General features: G+C 37.1%; 1 long non-coding RNA gene across 1 annotated transcript in view; it reads right to left on the minus strand.

Moving 5' to 3' along the window:
• Nucleotides 1-20590: 20590 nt before the first annotated feature.
• Nucleotides 20591-21421, minus strand: part of LOC125963992 (uncharacterized) — a 449192-nt gene continuing 448361 nt past the window's right edge. The window contains exon 2 of the long non-coding RNA XR_007476442.1: nucleotides 20591-20628. This is a non-coding gene — a long non-coding RNA (uncharacterized LOC125963992). The remainder of the gene's footprint in view (nucleotides 20629-21421) is intronic.

Raw genomic sequence — 21421 nt, forward strand, 5'->3', positions numbered from 1 at the left:
GTAGCTTCAATAAGATAGTTTTTTCCTTCTCCCACATTAAGCAATATGGAGATAGGTAATCCAGGTCTGACAGTAGCCCAAGAATGTGTCAGTGCTAATGTTGCTGTGATGCGCTTGACCTGCCCTTCACAGTTGCAATGCATACGCTGCAGCTCCAGCCACCTTTTCCTCAGTGATAGGTCACTCACTGGGTATTTGGGTCAGTCTTATAAGGCCGGTATTATCATCTTTTTTAAAATGTACATTGGAAAATACCATGGGGTAGTTAAATATTTTTCTCAAGAAAATACAGAGTGCAGCAGCAGCCTTGGGAATCACACTGACGTAGTTTGCTTTCAGACACCATGCTGTTAACCATTGCACTATATAGTCCTCCTAGGTACTAGCCTTGGCAAAGATGACATGGGCCCAAGGTGGTAGTGAGGGTAGAAGGTAGACTGAGGTAGAAACAGAAGTTTCCACTAAAGTTTCTACTTTTAACAGAAACATTGCCTAAAGGAGAAGTTTATAGTGCTTGTAATTAAACAAACAAAAAAAATCACACTGAGTTAAAAACCAGACCAGGAAGTAGTTGAAATACGATGTTCATTTACTTCAAAGCAAAAGAGGAAAATGGTAAAGAGGAGGAGGGGGAAAAACTGTGCAGGATACTCAAACTGTAGACCAAACACCTTTGCCATGTGGTTTAAATTTTCTCTGCAAGTTTCTTCTATCTGTCCCACCCAGTTCATAAGTATTCATCACCAAAAGTTTGGCCTTTGATTTTTTTTAATCATTGCTCTTTTCTTTTTTTCCCAGTTTATCCTGGATCTCAGGGAATTTCCTTTTGTCCATTTCTTATTTCCGTTTTTTCCTCGTCATCCTTCAACCTAGAGATCTCCCCAGCCTCTGGGAATCTCTTATTTTTATTTAATTAATTAACTTACAATTATTTATCTTATTGAGATATAATCGACATTTAATATGACGTTAGTTTCAGGTGTACAACATAATGATTTGCTATTTGGATATGTTGTGAAATGATCACCACAGTAAAGTCTAGTTAGCGTCTATCACCACACATAGTTACACAATTTTTTTTCTTGTAATGAGAATTTTTAAGATGTACTCTCTTTGCACCTTTCAAATATACGGTACAGCATTGTTAACTATAGTCACATGTTGTGCATTATATCCTCAGAGAATCTGTCTTTGAGCTACTGCAGAATTTGAAGGTTTTAATTTGGGGCTTTACAGCTGAGTAAGTGGCAATGGTTTATCTGTCCTCTAATTACAACCGTGTCTCTTCCCTGTGCATCTACTTGTGTCTTCTCCTGACATTTCTACTGGCAGACCACTGAAGTGCAGTCATTTTATTTTGGGTGGGAGTGGGAAGGCATTTGACTCATCCAGGCCATGAAGTTTGGTATTTTATGTTCTTAGTGTGCATAGGAATACAGGTATAATCTCGTATGTATATGTTTTTGTAGGCTTCAAGAATGTCAAATCCAGACAAGATATATGCTTTATCAGATAATTTCTGTTAGGACTGTTAACTTGTGCTAAAGAAGCTAAAGTTCAGTTTCTTGATTAACATGTCCCTAATATGGCACCCAAAATGCCTCATGATCTTGAACCTGCTTCCCTCTCCAAGTTCATGTTTCAGCATGCTGCTCTCTTCCCGGCCTCCCCAGTTACTACGAACCACTCAGACCAAACTCTAGAGTTGGTTTCTTGAAGGAATCTAGTCTATCTACCCTGTGGCCTTGCACATGCTTGTCTTTGCATCCTGCAATGCCCTTCCTCACCTTATTTTCCTTCCATCCTCTCGGTGATCCATTTCCCTGGACCCCTTGCTTGTCATAACCATTCTGGGTTTGTTGCTGCTTAGTTGAGGCCCTTTGGCATCCTGCCAATTATTTCTATGATGCCATATTGACATTGATTCCATATTTGTTTCCCCAGTAGACTGTAAGCTCTTGGAGGAAGACTGCATTTGAACTTTGTATACCTAATCAAGCATAATGCCTGACACCTGAATGGGCTATGAAGCTGTTAACAATGAAATATGATGGGATGTGTCCATTAGCTGCATGCAGGGGGAGCCCAAGGTGTTGATTTCAAATTTTATTCAGGGATAAAGTTTACTGAATCAAAACATAAGTCTCTTTCAAGAAAAATCCTGAATACCAATGGAAAAAAATACACTTATTCCTATTTCAATTATTTTCAAACTTGATCCTGACAATTTCATCGTCCTTAATCTCATGGAGGAGTCATTTTGATTCTGAAAATCATTATGCTTTGAAGTCAGACCTATCACTGCTTCAAATTCATCTACTGTTATAAAAGAATAGAAAGAAAATTTGGTAAAGTAATAGAAAAAAACCCTCAGACTAACATGCAGTCTTTATATGGCTTTTTGCTAAAGATTACAAAACTCCAAAACTATGTCTTTCTGATAGGAATTCAGCAGTGCATTTGAAGGAAAACTCATACTGAGAGTACTTTCAAAATTCAAATTTGACATTTTTGTGAGATCTAACACCACAAAGAAGAGAGATTCTGTCAAATAAAAAAGCCAATTTGGCTTTTCTATCCTTTTATTCACTATTTTCTAGTCTTCTTTTCTACTTGTCACCTCATTTAACTTATTGAGAAAAGACAGGGCACTTAGCTGAAGAACTGTGCCCTCCAAAATAATTCACAATTTCTACAGCTAGAGTACTTTCTGACCTCAGTAGGAAGCAAAGATCTGTAACTGGGCCATTAAGGGAGATGAATGATTATTTAATGTATTTTAAAGGGTTGCTGGTTGGCAACCTCACATAGATGCTTTCAAAACTGGAGCATTGGCAGACTTGGAGAATAGTAGCTCCAGGTCATAGCAAAATGAAGTTGCTACTGAATTCCCTTGAATCATAGTCTTTTGACACATTTGGAGATGTTACTGTAGCAACAGATTATGTCACCTGAAGTTCAGAACATTTGAAAATGTCAGAAGAAATGAGTAATCCTTACCGGGAGAAGTAAAGCAGGTAGCTACGCCTCTTACCAGAAAGTGACAGTGGTAACTACAGCACTAATTACCCCTGTCTTTTATTAAAGAAATATAAATGGTTATGGCATTTGCTATTAATGAGCACGCATAGACAACCTGTAAGAATCACATTTTAGGCGTTCCTCTCATCTTTATAAAGCACACAGTAAGTCAAATTTGGGCATTCTTCTTTTTTTTAATATTTATTTTTATTTATTTATTTGGTTGCACCAGGTCCTAGTAGCGGCAAATGGGCTCCTTAGTTGTGGCTCCAGGGCTCCTTAGTTGTGGCTCCAGGGCTCCTTAGTTGCAGCTCGCAAACTCCTTAGTTGTGGCATGCGAACTCTTAGCTGTGGCATGCATGTGGGATCTAGTTCCTTGACGACGGATCGAACCCAGCCCCCCTGCATTGGGAGTGTGGAGTCTTATCCAGTGCGCCACCAGGGAAGTCCCTGGACATTCTTCTTACTTTAAAAAATGGCAAGTAATCTTTTTTCTTTTTTTGGTCTCTACTGGATTACTTTTTAAAAACTTGTTTGGCTGCCAAGACATATGCTGTAATTTTAATGTGTCAGTATTTTAAGAGGTGGAAATTATTCTGCAAACTATCTTTTGTTGGAAAGGTAAGGTGTATTAAGATAAATTTCATTAAACTGTGGTGGATGATTTTCACTACAAAGTGTGTAAGATAACTAAAAGGGATGTTTAAAGTGCTATGACAGTCTTAAAAACAAAGTTACTAAAGGTGATAGACATATATATGTATGAATATATACATACACATACACATTTATATACTTATAGACCGAAAAAGGAAAATTTGTTTTCAAAGTAGGTTGCCTTTATTTATGTGAATATGTTCTCTTAAATTCATAGGTTCAAAGCCAATGATGCATTCTTAATGCAATTCTACTTCCGTTTTTTAAGTTTCGTAATCTATCACTTACAGGTAGCTCTCAAATGGAAAGTAGAAATTCAGCTTCTTTGAAAAAGTTGGACTGGTAAGTGCAAGGTATTTCTGGAGGCCACAAAGCAATTGTTCATTAGCACCTAAGGAGAACATCAGTAAGTCTGATCACTAATTGCATATTTTGTCAAGCCAAACTTTTGTCCCAGGGACAAAAATTTTAAACCTGTATATCATTTTTAAGCAATTAAGTCCTAGTTTCCTGGACCATGGTGATTTGTTATGTCTAGACCTGCTTGTAGCATTCTGAATTAAGTGATCACTGCTTTCATGGAAAAATAAGGATACCTGCTGAAAAATGTCCTTCCAGATTTTGACTTAGGCCAACCAGTAAAGACAGAAAGGAGAAAAACATTCCACAGGGTTAGGTTCACATATGACTCAAAAGCTAACAACTTCAGTCTTGGAATCAGATGTGAATAATGCTTGTTGTGTTTTTTCCTGCAGCAAAGCCATTTTCTCCACCCTCTATTGCCAACTTCCCACCCCTAAGACCAGGTTAGTTGTCCCGTCTGTGAGCATTCATAGACCCTTTGCAGGTCTGATGTGGTCTTCTTAACCTGTGCTGTAATTGTCTGATAACTTGCCCCCAGCACGTCCTGGCACTTACGACAATTCAATGATTGATTTATTAAATACCTTATTTCCTCAGTTCTAATATGTACATTTTAATATCACTGATGTGTCTTGAAATCAATGATGTCTTGTCATTGCTGTTGACCTGAGGACCATGATTGTAATTGAAACAAAAGTTGTTTACGCAGAGCAATAGAGTATAATTTGGTTTTAGTGAAACATTTATTCATTGTTTGAGGAATAATCACAATTTTCTCTGTTCTTGCAGAGTAACCGCTGATTGCGTCTATGGCCTTGCTCCTTCAGCATATGGCCTGCAGACAGCAGCACATCATCACCTGAGCGCTTGTGAGGAATGCAGACTCTCAGGCCGCACCCCAGACCTCCTGAATCAGAATCTGCATTTCAAAGAGATCCCAACTACATATGCCCATTAAACTTTGAAAAGCATTGCTTTATGGGACCTATTCTTAGGAAGATATCCACAAGGAGAGGAGGCTGTATCACATGTTTGCTGTAGTGATACATGGAAGAGAATTCTCCCTTCTCCCATGCTGGAAACTGCAGCCAAAGGCAGGGAAATGGCTGCAAGCCCTCAGGTTACAAGGAAGAAAATTCAAAACCAAAATAGGCTGGTATCAGTGATTTATATGTAGAACATGCCTTCCTTTAAGGCACTGCCATACTCTTTAGTTAGAAGCCATGCTTTCTTTTTCAGTGATATTTACATTAATGTTCTATCTTCGAACTCCTGGTTTTGTGCATTTCAGTGACACGTGGTATTTCTTCCCTCTAAAGATCACTTTCTGAGTGTAGGGGCAGGGTCTTGGCTGAGTCCCTGGCCCTATCTCTAACACCCAGTGCCATGTGTCTGGCAAATAGTGAGCACACAATAGCTATTTATAAGAAGGAGAGGAATTTATACTTTTTAAACCTTTTTCTTTCTTTGAAAAAAATGTCATAAATGTTCCTGAGGTTTACTGTTTCAAATCACTCAATCCTGTGAACCAGATGGGTATAATAGTTTGTGTGTCTCAAATATAAACTGGGTCCAGGAGAAACATTAAATAGAATATGATTTGTACAGGTTCAGCATAGGACTTATACGGAGTACGGGACAGAGATCAGAACCTGAGTTACAGTTCTGGGCTCACAACTTTATGCAAAGTTCTACCTGAAGCCTCTTTGATTCCTCATCCTTCTAAGGAATTGGACCACCTGAGGTCTGCAAGATGAGCTCTGTGTCTTTTTCCAGGTCAAGCCCAGGTGGGTTGCTTGGCCTTCTAAAGCTCCCATTGTCCATCCCCATCCTACTTGGTGTGTTTCCTTGTTTGTGCATAAGTTTGAACTCACAGTGAGATAAAAGTATACTTGAGAAGGTAAGGGTCATGTTTTTGTCCATATTGTGTTCAGTAACACCTACAAGCTTGCAGGGCAACTAGTTGAAAATTAAATGCATAACTGAATTGAATAAAATTGAAGAGCTAAATAGAAAATTTGACCCATCTTTTTTGCTCTGTTTCTAAAAGTTTTAATCTTAGCATATTTAGCTTTAAGATTTTTTGATTCTGACACTGAAGAAGGTTTTCTGTCTTTGAACAAGATAGCCTTTCTTTCTTTTTTTTTCTTCTCTGTCTTTTAACTTTTTACAGACTGTGGGAAATAATGACAACTTTATTTCTAGAATTTTCCAAAGATCAAATAGTCCATTTATGCTCATAAAGATGAAGCCGAGCTGGGGAGACATCTGAAAATAATATCAGAATTGAACTTAAGTTTTATTCAGATGAACAAGTCAATATTCCATAAAGATTAGTCATACAGGGCTTCCCTGGTGGTGCAGTGGTTGAGAGTCCGCCTGCTGATGCAGGGGACACGGGTTCGTGCCCCGGTCCGGGAAGATCCCACATACCGCGGAGTGGCTAGGCCCGTGAGCCATGGCCGCTGAGCCTGCGCGTCTGGAGCCTGTGCTCCGCAACGGGAGAGGCCACAACAGTGAGAGGCCCACGTACCCCAACCCACCCCCCAAAAAAAGATTAGTCATACAGGTGTTGGTTATGACTTGAATTCTCCACAACTCTACTTAGTAGTATTTTATGATCATTTTCTTTAAAATGATGACTTCATTTTCATTTGTTTTGTGAATTACATACTTTTCAGTAAATCGATTGGGCTAGAACTGGTATGAAAGGGACTGAAAAATGTACATCTAGAATGAATATAGATAGCAGGCAGAGTCTCCTTCAACTCCCAATTTTGGCTTTGATTCTGTGCTCCCATTTCTGACTTTGATTAGAGCTCAGAGGTGCTGTTTTATTGTCCTCCAGATGTAATTGCCACAGATAAGTTTGGGGCACTCGAAGGAAGTCTAAAGTAATGGGTGTTTCAGGATTGGGTTGAAAACCCCGTTTTAGCTGATTTTTATCCTCACCTTCTTAGAAATTGACTATTAAAACTCTGTTAGTAATTACCCACTATTCATGATAGAATATGTAGGATATGATCTATTTCCAGACAAATGTAAATTAACATGCATTTCGGTATTTTCAAAAGAAGGTTTTCGGAATATGCAAATATCCTTAAAAAACACTGAAGGGCTACAGAGTAGTCAGAGTATTTCATCTTTGCCTCTTCTCTATGCCACTTGTTCATCTGGATTTTTTTTTTCTCACCTCACTCTTTTTTATTTTTATTTATTTTTATTTTTTTGCGGTACGTGGGCCTCTCACTGTTGTGGCCTCTCCCGTTGCGGAGCACAGGCTCCGGACGCGCAGGCTCAGCGGCCATGGCTCACGGGCCCAGCTGCTCCGCGGCATGTGGGATCTTCCCAGACCGAGGCACGAACACATGTCCCCTGCATCGGCAGGCGGACTCTCAACCACTGCGCCACCAGGGAAGCCCTCACCTCACTCTTATTTTAAAAAATGTTATTGGCTTCTTACTTCAGTCTTTTTCCTTTGCTGGGCTTACACTTCTTATTTCTTTGTCAACTAGTTTGCCTAAAGTCTTGTAGCCTAGGCCTGAAAGCATGTGCTCATTGCTAGATAAGTTTCTGTCCTCAGAGAAGTCACTTCTGAAGGCATACTTCTTCTCCAGATACCATCTACTAAAAATTTCAAGAAAGATGTATGAAAAAGAATTAGAAAGGCCAGAGTAGCAGCACTAGAAAGGATCTTAAAAATCAAATAGTCCAGAAGTTGCAAACTGATGACCCTCAGGCCCACACATTATTTTGTTTAAGAGCTTTATTGAAATATGATTTACATACCTTAAAATTCACTTGACCCACATTATTTTCTAAGGGATTTGGTTTCAACGCTCACAGAATCTAAATTTTTGGTTTATGTTGGAAAATTAAAGCATTCAGGAACACAGGGTCTGAATTTGCATAAGAACGAATTGCATTGGCTGGAGTTGAGTTCATTTTTTTTTTTCTAGATGGGACATAAATTCTCCAGTTTGACAGTTTCCTCTGTGCCTTTTTGTCTTATACTCAGTGTGCTTCATTCGTTAAGTAGCCATCAGGATTCTGTGGGCACTACTCCTGTGACACTGGTAGGTTTAGTCCAATCCCCATTTAATAAATAAATGCACTTGGGCAAGAGAGGTAAAGGGAGTTGCCCAAGTAAACTAAAAACAGTTTATCCATTTGGCACCTACCATAAGTTACTTTAGAAATATTTAGTTCAACAGGTTTTAATTATAATTCTTCTGACAAAAAAGAATTCATGTAAATTGCTTTCAAGAACCACTAATGAATTTCAATCTGCAGTCTGAAAAACATTGCCCAAAATAATGCCAAGGTATCTGAATTCATCACAACAGATCCTCAAAATATTCTAATAAACGTAAGTCTTTAAGGATTAATTTGGGGTCAAAGGTAGGTAGTATATGAGTAATAATAGCATAACAACTAACATTTATAGAGTACCTATTATGTGTAAGACATGACTAAGAGGTGAGATTAAGGGAGAAGACTTGAAAAGAGTACATAACAAGATAGGATTAAAAAGTCACCCTATTATATTTGTGTGATTTAATTTTTAGGACATTAATAGAAAAGTGGGCTCTTTATTTGGCTTAAATTTGCATGGAAATTAAAACTTCCAGAACTGGGCTGTCCAATATCTTAGTCACTAGCCATATGTAGCTATTTAAATTTTTATTTAAATTAATCAAAATCAAATAAAATTAAAAATTCATTTTCTTTGTCACACTGGCCACATTTCAAATACCCAACAAGCTGTGTGTGGCTAGTAGCTATCATTTGGACAATACAAATATAAAGCTTTTCCATTATCACAGAAAGTTGTTTTGGACAGCACTGCTCTAGAACAGTAATATCTTTTGAGGCATTTGAATCATGTTTGGGCAAAGATTTAAATTGCCACGTGCCACTATTTACAATAACCAAGACATGGAAGCAACCTAAATGTCCATCGACAGAGGAATAGATAAAGAAGATGCAGTACATATATACAATGGAATACTACTCAGCCATTAAAAAGAATGAAATAATTGTCACTTGCAGCAACGTGGATAGACCTAGAGATTATCATACTAAGTGAAGTAAGTCAGACAGAGAAAGACAAATATCATATGCTATCACTCATATGTGGAATCTAATTTTTTAAAAAGATGAAACAAATGAACTTGTTTGCAAAACAGAAACAGACTTACAGATATTGAAAACAAACTGATGGTTACCAAAGGGGAAATGTCGTGGCGGGGCAGCGGGGGGATATAAATCAGGAGCTTGGTATGAACATACACACACTACTGTATATAAGATAGATAACCAACAAGAACCTACTGTATAGCACAGGGAACTCTACTCAATATTCTGTAATAATTTATATGGGATAAGAATCTGAAAAAGAATAAATATGTATATGTATAACTGAATCACTTTGCTGTACACCTGAAACTAACACAACGTTCTAAATCAACTATATGCCAATAAAATTTAAATTAAAAAATAAAAATTGCCATGTGCCAGCTGTATACAAATTAACCCATGCATGTTCTATAGTCTTTTATAAAATCCAGTAAGTGGTAGCTGTCATCAGCCAGCCAATATCCATTTCCTTTAGAGAAGTTTAAAAGGAAACTAATGTGCACTATGAGTTGGCTGTGGAGTTATCTTAAATTGGTTTCTTTAAGCCTATATTTCAATCTTTCTTCCACCTTAAATGCAAGCGTTTGACATGACTAACATTAATGTCAAGCAATTCTCATTTCATGAGAAGTAATTAGGGCAAAGTCAAGTGTTGATAACTTTCATGGAATTTTCCCATGAAGCTTAATATATAATCTGCAAGACAATGCAAGCCTCTCTGTCTATCAAAATACTGAATCTCTTGCAGTAGGTTCTGAAGGTGAAAGATAAAGTGGCAGGTAGATACATGCCTGTCTCACTGTGATTTTCAAGTCCCCATTGGCTTGCTAAAGGAGAAAACACTACTTTGGCGCTAAAGTCAGGAACTGAAGAAATGATCTTATAGCTACTCTAATTCATCTACCTAACGCAAGTGACACAGGACAACTGATCCATCTTACCATCTTATCCCTAGTATGTTATCCTGATTTGGAGAACAAGGAGCTAGATGTTCTTAAATTCTGCAAAGTTTCTCTGACTCCGACTTCAGACTCAAAGCCTTTTCTCTCTTCATCCCCACTGGAATCTAGTCAGAACTCACAGCCCCAGACCAATGTTTTCTGCCTTTCTGACTACAGCTCGCAGAAAGAAATACCTCCTACTTTGGGATCAAGCAAAAGCACACACCTGGAGCAGCAGTTTCACAAACAATATTTATCTTTAATACTGAGTGCCTTCTGATATTTTCTATTTTTTCTACTTGGTGTTATTATTTTAAATGACACCATAAATTGCTTTCTGGTTGAGACCCATAAATTGCTTTCGTGACCACTAACGGGTTGCCAGCTGCAGTTTAAAAAATATTGCCCTGAGCAATGCTGGAATCGTCTTTATCCATTCCTGGATATGAAGCCTCCTTGAAATTTGGCTAAACTATGCATAAACGTGATAGCTCATGCAGATAGGTTGGTCTTTCTGAAACATGAATGGAAATACTTTTTTGCTGCTGCACTTTTGACCTGAGCTTTCCCCAATGATTTGTTGGGGCTGATGTGTCCACCTGCCAGAAGTTCAAAAGCTCTTCTCAAAATGGGCTTATTAATGTTTCCACTTGCCAGAAGCAAGTTCACAGGCCTTTCCCGAACTAGCTCATTATGACTTGGGAGATAAATGGGTTCACCTTTCGTAGAGAGCTATTACCATGAATTATTTTTTTCTCTCCTTATAATCTCTTCCAGTACAGTTGTGGTAAAATTATAAAAACAAAAGTTGATTTTTTTTTTTACAGGCATGGGAAACATACCATCTGAAAGATTCTGTAGAATATGATGCAAGGAAAATATACTAGCTGAATGATTTTAGGGAATAAAATTCTTTCTACAATCATTTGTATTCCAATACTCTGTAGCAAAAAATATATTGATTTAATAACAATATCCATATTAAAATTATTCCCAAAGCTCAGTCACTGTCTGGTTTATTTCCAATAATTTTTACAACAAATTTTCAACAAAGAAAAATGTTTTACAGGTCTTTGTATTTCTCTATTATATTGTTACCTTATTTGTCTATAGTACCTCGTGGTCTATAACATCTCTTTCTTATTATGTTGATTAATATTACCAATTCATAATAATAATAGTCTTACAACAACCCCAAGGCCTCAAAGGGCAGGTGTTTTTGTTTCTATCATGGAGTAGAAGAAAGTCAGGGATTGACCACAGCAAATAAAGTTCCTAAACTTTGCTAATTACCAGGTGGGTGATCCTGGACAAGTTACTTGATTTCCCTGTTAAATATGCAGGATGTTCTATAATTTAAAGGACATAATTTAAATTAAATTGCCAAGCTCTGCAATGGGAGCATGGTAGGTCCTGAGATGTTTGTTGTGTTAAATCTGAATGTGGGGCAAGTGTGTTTTTAAAGCTTCACAGCCTGCTGTCTTTCCCTTTTTCAAGACGGCCTCTATCTTCTTTAAGTGGAATTTGTAACATACTTAATTTAATGAAGAAAGAAAATCCAGAAACCTAAGTCAACATATAAGTTAAGAAAATGAGAAATCAATAAAAACTCTACATTAGGAAGTAGGAGAAGTTAAGAAAGATTATTTCCTCAGTCTCCATTGTTTTGGGTGATGTGGTTTTCGAGTTTACTGAACTCAGATTGGCTTCGAACTGTTGTCTTGGTTTGCATTCTACTGAGAATAGATGGCCAAGAGAGCCAGGAACGAGGATCATGGAAAGAAAAATAACATGTCTATTGCTTCCCCAAATATATCATTGATTCCTGAACAAAGAAAAAGGAAAGTATATCTCATTAAAATAAAAGCCCAGGGCTTCCCTGGTGGTGCAGTGGTTGAGAATCTGCCTGCCAATGCAGGGGACACGGGTTCGAGCCCTGGTCTGGGAGGATCCCACATGCCGCGGAGCAACTAGGCCCCTGAGCCACAACTACTGAGCCTGCGTGTCTGGAGCCTGTCCTCCACAACAAGAGAGGCCATGACAGTGAGAGGCCCGCGCACCGCGATGAAGAGTGGCCCCCGCTAGCCGCAGCTAGAGAAAGCCCACGCACAGAAACGAAGACCCAGCACAGCCAAAAATAAATTAAAACAAACAAATAAACAAACCCAGATGGGGTTTTTAACAAATTAACGTGTACCTACTTCATCCTGGGCACGTTGCTATGTGCTCTTACATAATGGTGATGGTGATTATGAAGGTGATGGTGGATGCAACTAATAGTTATTGAGTTATTACTATATCCCAGGCAGTCTCCTAAATGCGTATGATATTAAATAAGTTAAATTCCCCCAATAATTTATGAATGGCCACTATTTTTATCCCATTTTACTGATGAGCAAATTGAGGCAGAGAAAAGTTAAGTATCTTGTCCAAGTTACAGACGTATATTTGTACTAGTGTATTTATATGTCTATATTCACTGGTAGGACACAGAAGAAACTTAAATAATGAGGCGAATGGAATGTTTCCTTCTGTAATTGAAGAACTTAATAATTCTATTTTCATACCTCTTTCATTAGGATGTAGTTTTGTTCATTTCTGAGAGATAGGACTTTTTAGAGTCAGGAAAAAAGGTACATTTTTTTTTTTTTCTGCTCTTGATCTTAATATCTTACAACCAAAACTCTGAGACACGCTTTATCATGCCTAGGCTAAAGACATCAAATACATTTTAAAATATCCTTGAATAATAAAATAGTTGTCTTTTTGACAGTTTTATCACAATTCAGGTCTCAGTTAAGCTACTCTGATTTAATTGATCCCCTTCCTATAATTCAAAGTAATAAAGGCAAACATTTGGCTTTTGTCTTTTACACACTGCATATTGCTGACATCCATGATACTGAATATAAAGCTCTTCACTTAGCACTATTGTCTTAAGAGATCAGACACAGCCAAATCCAACATCCAGATATGAACATGTTGCATAAAATCATAAGACATATTTTGTTTCTAGAAGTTTGTCTGTGAAATGGAATGAACTTATATAAAAGAACAAAGAAGACATAGTATAGATAACCCCTCCCTCACCCGTAAATATTTTCTGAAGGAGATTGATTTCTAGTCAAATACGTTCAGCTCCTTTCACTGCCTCACCGTCTTTTTTGTCTTAGATCTTTCTCTTAACTTCTCCTTAAACTTCCTTGCCTCAAAAATTTAGCACTTGACATGCGATAGTGATCACGCTGGCAGAAATGACTGGTGTGCTGAAAAAATGTCATGAAGGACATGATGGGGTGCTCATCTGAGGGATGGATTTTAACCTTTTTGTTGAGACGTTCTTTCTAATCACCGGTGAGGATAGAGGGAAAATGATATTAAGAGATTCATCATTTGTTTTTCTGCTTAGGAATGTTCACAGAGTGAAAGCTGTCTTGCCTCCCAGTTTACTTCTTCCTGATAGGATCAGTGTCCTTAGGGAGAGGCCAGAGGAGGGTGTGATCTCTTGGCAATCATGTTATCTGTCTGGAAAACCTCTTTTCCCTTTGCTTCACTTCCAACTTTACTTTGTTAAGACAACTGTGTGAAGTGACCACTGGACTATTTTACAGCTCTTCCTAAGACTTGAAACAGGTTCAGTTTTCCTTGGAGTCAGCTTTGTTTGGAGCAAGTACACAGGGAAATTTTTGTTAAGTAGCTGTCAAATCCAGTGAATTAGACTGACCCTCTAGTTGAGAACACAAGAATTGGTTGACTGTCTCATTCAGATGAATACCTAAATTCACAGGGAAGTCTAGCTATTGTACAACTAAATTAATTAATCTAATAATGGTCAAGGAACTATCTTTCTACTTCCCTCCCTTCCTTCTTTCCCTCCTTCTTTCTAATCAATAGTCAGAGCAGGGTGGAATATGGCTAATGAGAGAAATTGGCACAGAGTTGAGAAGACAAGATTGATAGACTCTTAGGTATTAATTTTGTAATGGAGCTTTAAAATTATCTTATTTTAACTTCACCAGGGTGATCATAGCCATCGTCCTCTGACTTGAAAGAAATAAATTTTCTTTCCCCAGGAATATACCAAATTAAATTCTGGTAAATCAGAAGCATATGCTAACACAGCTGATCATATTTTGAATAATTAAATGCAAAACTTGAATAAATATTAAAAGTTAAGTGACATGACACCAGTTTCCCTAGGCTTAAGTGAAATGATATCCTAGTGGATATAATAAAATGTGTTGTTACTTGTCAAAAAAGCTAAGAAAAAAAGAAAAGAAAAATACAAAATAACCTCTAAAATTTATCCTCTAATCTAAAATTTCTCTCTTTTCTCTGTAGCCTGTAGAAGAATGAAATAGATCTGTATGCAGAAAAATATTCATATAAATAATTAATAAATGAAAAAAGTGAGCCAGACAGTATACATAGTGTCAATTCAGCTTTTTAATAAAAACAAATACATGTTTGAATATCTATAAATAGTGTATAGAAGGATTCCTCATCAGACATGTCTCATGTAAGAATTCAGGTCCTCTCAGCCTCACTCATCTCTTGTTCTAGGTTCTGCTGGATGGATGTCCTGAGATGCAGTTTATAAGGCTTTTTAGAGGATGATCCTGAGAGATTAGCAATCAGCAACACTTAGCTGCCCCCAAGGAGATAATGCCCTCCTGTGAGAAATCCCTCTTTCCCAACTTTGTCCTCATTCCTGTCCCATGGACCGCACACCTTAATAAAGAAGAATGCATGCACCCTTGTCTAAGACACATACACAAACACACACACACAACCTTAGGAGTGGCTACGTAGAAGAATGAGATTAGGGGTGAGGGATTTTGCACCTTTCTTTTTCTGTACTATTTTCACTTTTGTTTTGATGAGCAGATACTACTTTCCTTTTTCTTAGAAGCTTAACATACATGTATTATCTCATTGTCCCCATGAGTCAGGAGTATGGGCACAGCTTAACTAAGTCCTGGGCAATCAAGACGTCCTGGACTTTGTCCTGTCTGGAGCTTGGGGTCTTCTTCCAAGCTCACATGACTGACGGCAAAATTCAACAGAGCTCAGGTCCTGTTTTCTTGCTGACTGTCACCTATCTGGGGTTCAATCTCAGCTCCTAGAGGCTGCCTGCATTTCCTCCATATGTGGCCCTTTCCACATGTGAAACTTTCCAAGTTCATCAGATAAAGGAGGTTTTAAGGGAAACTATTTTCTATTTCTAAACATATTCCTGGATTAAGAAAAACTTCCATGCTAATATTGCTCATTTTGTATGTTATTCAATGGTTTTCAAATGTCATCACCCAACCCAATCTACTTCTTATTGCCCTTAGCCAAAACAGACTTAAAAAAAAAAAAATCACAGGAGCCTGTATCTACTCCTTGACCTGCCTTTATAGTCAGTGACTTAGGACATATATAAAAATGAACGATTGTTCTTGAAGCTTGAAACTATACCAGGAAAAAGAAACAGAAACAGGTAAAAAATGTCATCATTTTGGTCTAGTTTCCTTTTGTTGAAATGAAATAGTTTTATTAGATCTTTCCTGGCTCCTATTGGATCAGTGGTTGGTAGTGACTCCAAACTTTGAAGCAAAGGGAAAATTCTATGAGTACTTTCCACATCTTCCAAAACTTAAATGTCTCCAAATGTGAATAAATCTTATGAAACATAGTCAATTACTATCCTTTAAACCTTGTCTTGATCATCATTAAATATCTCTAGGCTTTATGAACTAAAATGATCCTTTGATTCTGTCATCAACTATTGGAAAGCAATCATTTTCAAAACTCTTTGTTAGTAAGAGATTCCAGGAAAAGAATTTTACTTACCATATGTCACCCAGACACATGGGTGTTCTCTATCATTTAGAGCCACACTGTCCAATAGAGTCTCTGTAATGATGGAAATGTTCTATATCTGCCCAGTGCGTTACAGGAGCCCCTAGCCACCTAGACTACCGAGCACCTGAGGTATGCAAATGAAAATTTTTTTTTTTTTTTTTTTTTTTTTTGCGGTACGCGGGCCTCTCACTGTTGTGGCCTCTCCCGTTGCGGAGCACAGGCTCCGGACGCGCAGGCTCAGCGGCCATGGCTCACGGGCCCAGCTGCTCCGCGGCCTGTGGGATCTTCCCGGACCGGGGCACGAACCCGTGTGCCCTGCATCGGCAGGCGGACTCTCAACCACTGTGTCACCAGGGAAGCCCAAGTGAAATAAATTTTAAATTTTATTTAATTTTATTTAAATTTAGAGAGCCACATATGGCAACTGGCTACCATATTGGATAGCGCAAACTTAAAGCAATAGTTTTCAAACTGTGTACCCCATTTGGTTTGGGCTCATAGGTTATTTTAAAAGTCCATAAATCCATAAATGCAGTGAACACACTATTAAGTGTATAGGCTTAGAATAGTGAGGCAAACATTATGACCTTGGGCAAATTACTTAGCCTTTCTGGGCCTCAATTCTACTTTTACTAAATTTGGAATAACAATAAAGATGCCAATTCATAGAAATGTTGTGAAATTAATTAGATAATACTTGTGAACACTTAACATAGTGACTAGATTTTAAGAAAGAACTGATGAAGCCAAAGTGGTGAAAAAACTTTTGGGATGCATGTAAATTTGTTTTGAATTTTAAGAATTTTCATTTAAAAGAGTTACTGATCTACAAAAGATTTTTGTCAATTTGTATTTTCTCCATCGATAAATATAATAACTAAAACTTCTAGGTATAGGGACATTTTTTTAATATTAAAGTTGTAATTATAAGGAATGAATATACTGAAAAAATGCACTGTCTAGAGATTTTTATGTTGGAAAATAACAAAAAGTCAGGTCTTTTTTTTTTTTTTTAATGATTGTAAATATGTCACTGACTTTGGGGCATTGAAACAGACCTAAGAACAAACATAAGATTCAATTAATTTTATTGGCACATTTTCTGTTGATTGTCCAGTTGATACACATAAATCTCTGAGATAAAAGGTAAGTCAAAAATGTATAGTTTTCAACTTCCTTCTGTTAAGTGTGTAATTCTTTTTTATATATTGTTGGATTTGACTTGCTAGTATATATTATTGAGGACTTTTGCATCTATGTTCATGAAACATATTGGTCTGTTATTTTCCTTTCTTGTGATGTCATTGTCTGGTTTTGATATTGTGGTAATGTTGGCCTCATGGAATGAGTTATGATGTATTCCCTTTACTTCTGTCTTCTGGAAGACATAGTAGAGAACTGGTATAATTTCTTCCTTAAATGTTGATAGAATTCACCAGTGAACCAATCTGGGCTTTGTGGTTTTTGAAGGTTATTAATTGTCATTTCAATTTCTTTAATAGATACAGGCCTATCAGATTGTCTATTTCTTCTTGCATGAGTTTTGGCAGACTGACTTTTAAGGAATTGGCCAATTTTACCTAGGATATAAAATCTGTGCACAGAATTGTTCACAAAATTCCTTTTTATCCTTTTAACGTCCATGAGATCTGTAGTGATATTCCCTCTTTCATTTCTGATACTAGTAATTTGTGTTTGCTCTTTTTTTTTCGTGGTTAGTTTGGCTATAATCTTATCAAAATTGCTGGTGAAATCACTGGTCTTTTCTTTTTTTCTTTTCTAATATATGCATACATGTTATTCTATTATATACATTTAATATCATCAGTGTCCCTCTATACAGTGTTTCACTGCATCTCACAAATTTTGATAAATAATATTTTATTTTCATTTAGTTCAAAATATTTAAAAATTTCTCTTGAGAATTCTTCTTTGATCTGTTATTTTAAAGTGCATTTTTTTAATCTCCAATATTTGGGAATTTCCCAGCTATCTTTCTGTTATTGATCTAGTTTAACTCCACTGTCGTCTGAGAGCAGACATTGTATGATTTCTATTCTTTTAAATTTGTTAAGGTGTATCTTATGGCACAGAATGTGGTCTATCTTGGTGAATGTTGCAAGTGAGCTTGACAAGAATGTATATTCTGTTGTTGTATGAATGGATGTCTATTGTACCTAGTTATTGATGGTGTTGTTGAGTTCAACGATGTCCTTGCTGATTTTCTGTTGGCTCGTTCTGTCCATTTTTGACAGAGGGGTGTTGAAATTTCCAACCATAATAGTGGATTCATCTGTTTCTTCTTGTAGTTCTAGCAGTTTTTGCCTCACATGTTTTGACACTCTGTTTTTAGTTACAGACACAATAAAAATTGTTATGCCTCCTTGGAAAATTGAACCCTTTATCATTATGTAATGTCCCTCCTTATCCCTGATAACTTTCTTTGCTCTGAAGTCTGCTCTGTCTGAAATTAGTATAGTTACTCCTGTTTTCTTTTGATTATTGTTAGCATGATATATCTATCTCCACCCATTTATTTTTAACCTATGTGTATCTTTATATCTAAAGTGGGTTTTCTTGTAGATCACATAGAGGTGTGTCTTGCTTTTTGATCGACTCTGACAATCTCTGTCTTTTAATCAGTATATAAAGACCATTAATGTTTGAAGTGATTATTGATATAGTTGGATAAATATCCTTTTGTTACTGTTTTCTATTTGTTGTCCTTTATTTTCCCTATTTTTGTCTTCTACTTTTCTTCTGTCTTTTGTGGTTTTAAGTGAGCATTTTATATGATTCTGTTTTCTTTTCTTAGTGTATTAGTTATACCTCTTTTTAACTTTTTTTAGAACCCTAGAGTTTACAATGTATATTTACAACTATTCCAAGTCTACTTTCAAATAACACCATACCACTTTACAGGTAGTGCTATTATTTTGAACAAACATTTATCGGTTAGATCAATTAAGAATAAGAAAAATAGAAGTTTTATGTCACCTTCATTTATTCTTTCTTTGATACTCTTCCTTTATGTATTTCTGGGTTTCTGACCTATATCATTTTCCTTCTCTCTGAAGAACTTCTTTAAACATTTCTTGCAAGATAGGTCTACACTAGCAACAAATTGTTTCAAATTTTTGTTTATCTGAGAAAATTTTTATTTCTCTTTCACTTTTGAATGATAATTTCACAGGGTGCAGAATTCTAGGTTGGTGGGTTTTTTTCTCTCAGTACTTTAAATACTTCATTCTACCCTCTTCGTGCTTACATGGTTTCTGAGGAGAAATTGGATGTAAATTTTTATCTTTGCTCCTCTGTTGATAAGGTGACTGAGTCCTCCCAGAGTTTTTAACTCTCAGAATTGTCTACACTGAGCCGCCAGGTATTTGTCAATTACAGGGTAGGTTTTCTTGCCCTGACACTGGTTTCCAATGAAGGTTTCTGCTCATGAGTTTCTGCTCCAGCAAGTTGTGATTCTCTGTATTCACCTGTCTTCCCAATTCTGTGAGCAGCAGTTTATCTTGTGACCTTATGTCTCTGATGGACCTAAAAAGAGTTGTTGATTTTTTAGTTTGTTCAGATTTTTACTTGTTAAAATGGAGTGATTGCTTCTAAGCTCCTTACATTCCGGACTGGAAAACCATGATTTCTTTTTAATTAACTAATTTTATTTTATTTTGGCTGTATTGGGTCTTCGTTTCTGTGCGAGGGCTTTCTCTAGTTGCGGGAAGCGGGGGCCACTCTTCATCGCGGTACGCGGGCCTCTCACTATCGCGGCCTCGTTTGTTGCGGAGCACAGGCTCCAGACGCGCAGGCTCAGTAGTTGTGGCTCACGGGCCCAGTTGCTCCGCAGCATGTGGGATCCTCCCAGACCAGGGCCTGAACCCGTGTCCCCTGCATTAGCAGGCAGATTCTCAATCACTGCGCCACCAGGGAAGCCCTCTTTTTAATTTTTTACTTCCACAATTTCCAAACAGATTGTAAGTTCTCTGTCAGGAATTTAATAGATTTCATTCACAGCTGTATCCCATGAACCTGGAGGAGTGTGTGGCACATAATATATTCTCAATAAATATTTATTGGATTAATGAATGAATGGATGATTGAATGAACAGTGGCAAATCTTCTACTGTCTTTATATATCTACTCTAACCCATTTCACAAAGAGTATTCAACACGTTTGTTGTTCTATATTTTATTATGAGATGTACTTGCTTCTAGCATCTAATCAGACTTAAATCCCTTAAAAGTTTTTATAGTTATTTTTTCACTGCTTGTATCTGTCTTCCCTCACACTTGTCTTCCTTTTATATATGCCTTTTAATGGATTTTATCCACCACTTTCCATATTCTACTTTCTCTGCATATTTCTTAGAGTATATTCATATTTCATCTATCACATTTCCACACTTAAAAATATTTTTTTCGGGCTTCCCTGGTGGCGCAGTGGTTGAGAGTCCGCAAGCCGATGCAGGGGACGCAGGTTCGTGCCCCGGTCTGGGAGGATCCCACATGCTGCGGAGCGGCTGGGCCCGTGAGCCATGGCCACTGAGCCTGTGCGTCCGGAGCCTGTGCTCCGCGGCGGGAGAGGCCACAGCAGTGAGAGGCCCGCATACCGCAAAAAAAAAAAAAAAAAAAAAAAAAAAATTTTTTTCCACTGTTCATCTCACATAACTCTAGAAAAAAATCCTTTGGTAGTCTGAAAGAGTACACATTCGAATATATTGGGACTGCTTCTTGGGGGGGTGTCAAAGTGAGACACTAAGTATCCGGTAAGAGTTTCCTTCTGAGTTAAGCCATCAGTCACACATGGAACTCCCTGACATCAATGCATTATATGACTAGGAAAGCACCCACCACCCTGCACACACATAAAGGAATATAAAGCAGTAAATTGTTTTGAAATTCTCTTAATAGTCAATGACTTACACCAATTTTCCATCCAGAGGATACTCTGTCTCTTGACTCTAGATAGCTAAATAAGTGAAAAGGCTCTATACATTCCAGAAAAGGTAATCTTTATCTTTGACATGGTAGACTACTAAATAGCAGCTTGTCATTTGAAACTTTTAAATCTCAAATGTGCTAAACATTATGTAATACAGGTTTCAGTTTCATTTTATAATTAACTTTTCCTTTAAGTAGTTATTCAAGTTTAAGGTTGTCAGATTTAGCAAATAAAATCATGGGAGTACTCAGTTACATTTGAATTTCAGAGAAACAATAAATAGTTTTTTAGTATATTTATGTCCGATGCAATATTTGGTACAAACATATACTAAGAAAGATTAATTGTTGTTTTCTCTGGAATACAGATTTACCTCGGTGTCCTGTATTTTATCTTGTAGATCTACTCAAGTTATGCATATGGTAGGTAGATGTTTGGGGAATTGATGCTCTTTGTTTTGTTTAGATCAAGAGTTTGATTCCATTTGTGTTAAGAATATTGT

This window comes from Orcinus orca, chromosome 3 (assembly GCF_937001465.1).
Source record: "Orcinus orca chromosome 3, mOrcOrc1.1, whole genome shotgun sequence".
NCBI lineage: Eukaryota > Metazoa > Chordata > Mammalia > Artiodactyla > Delphinidae > Orcinus > Orcinus orca.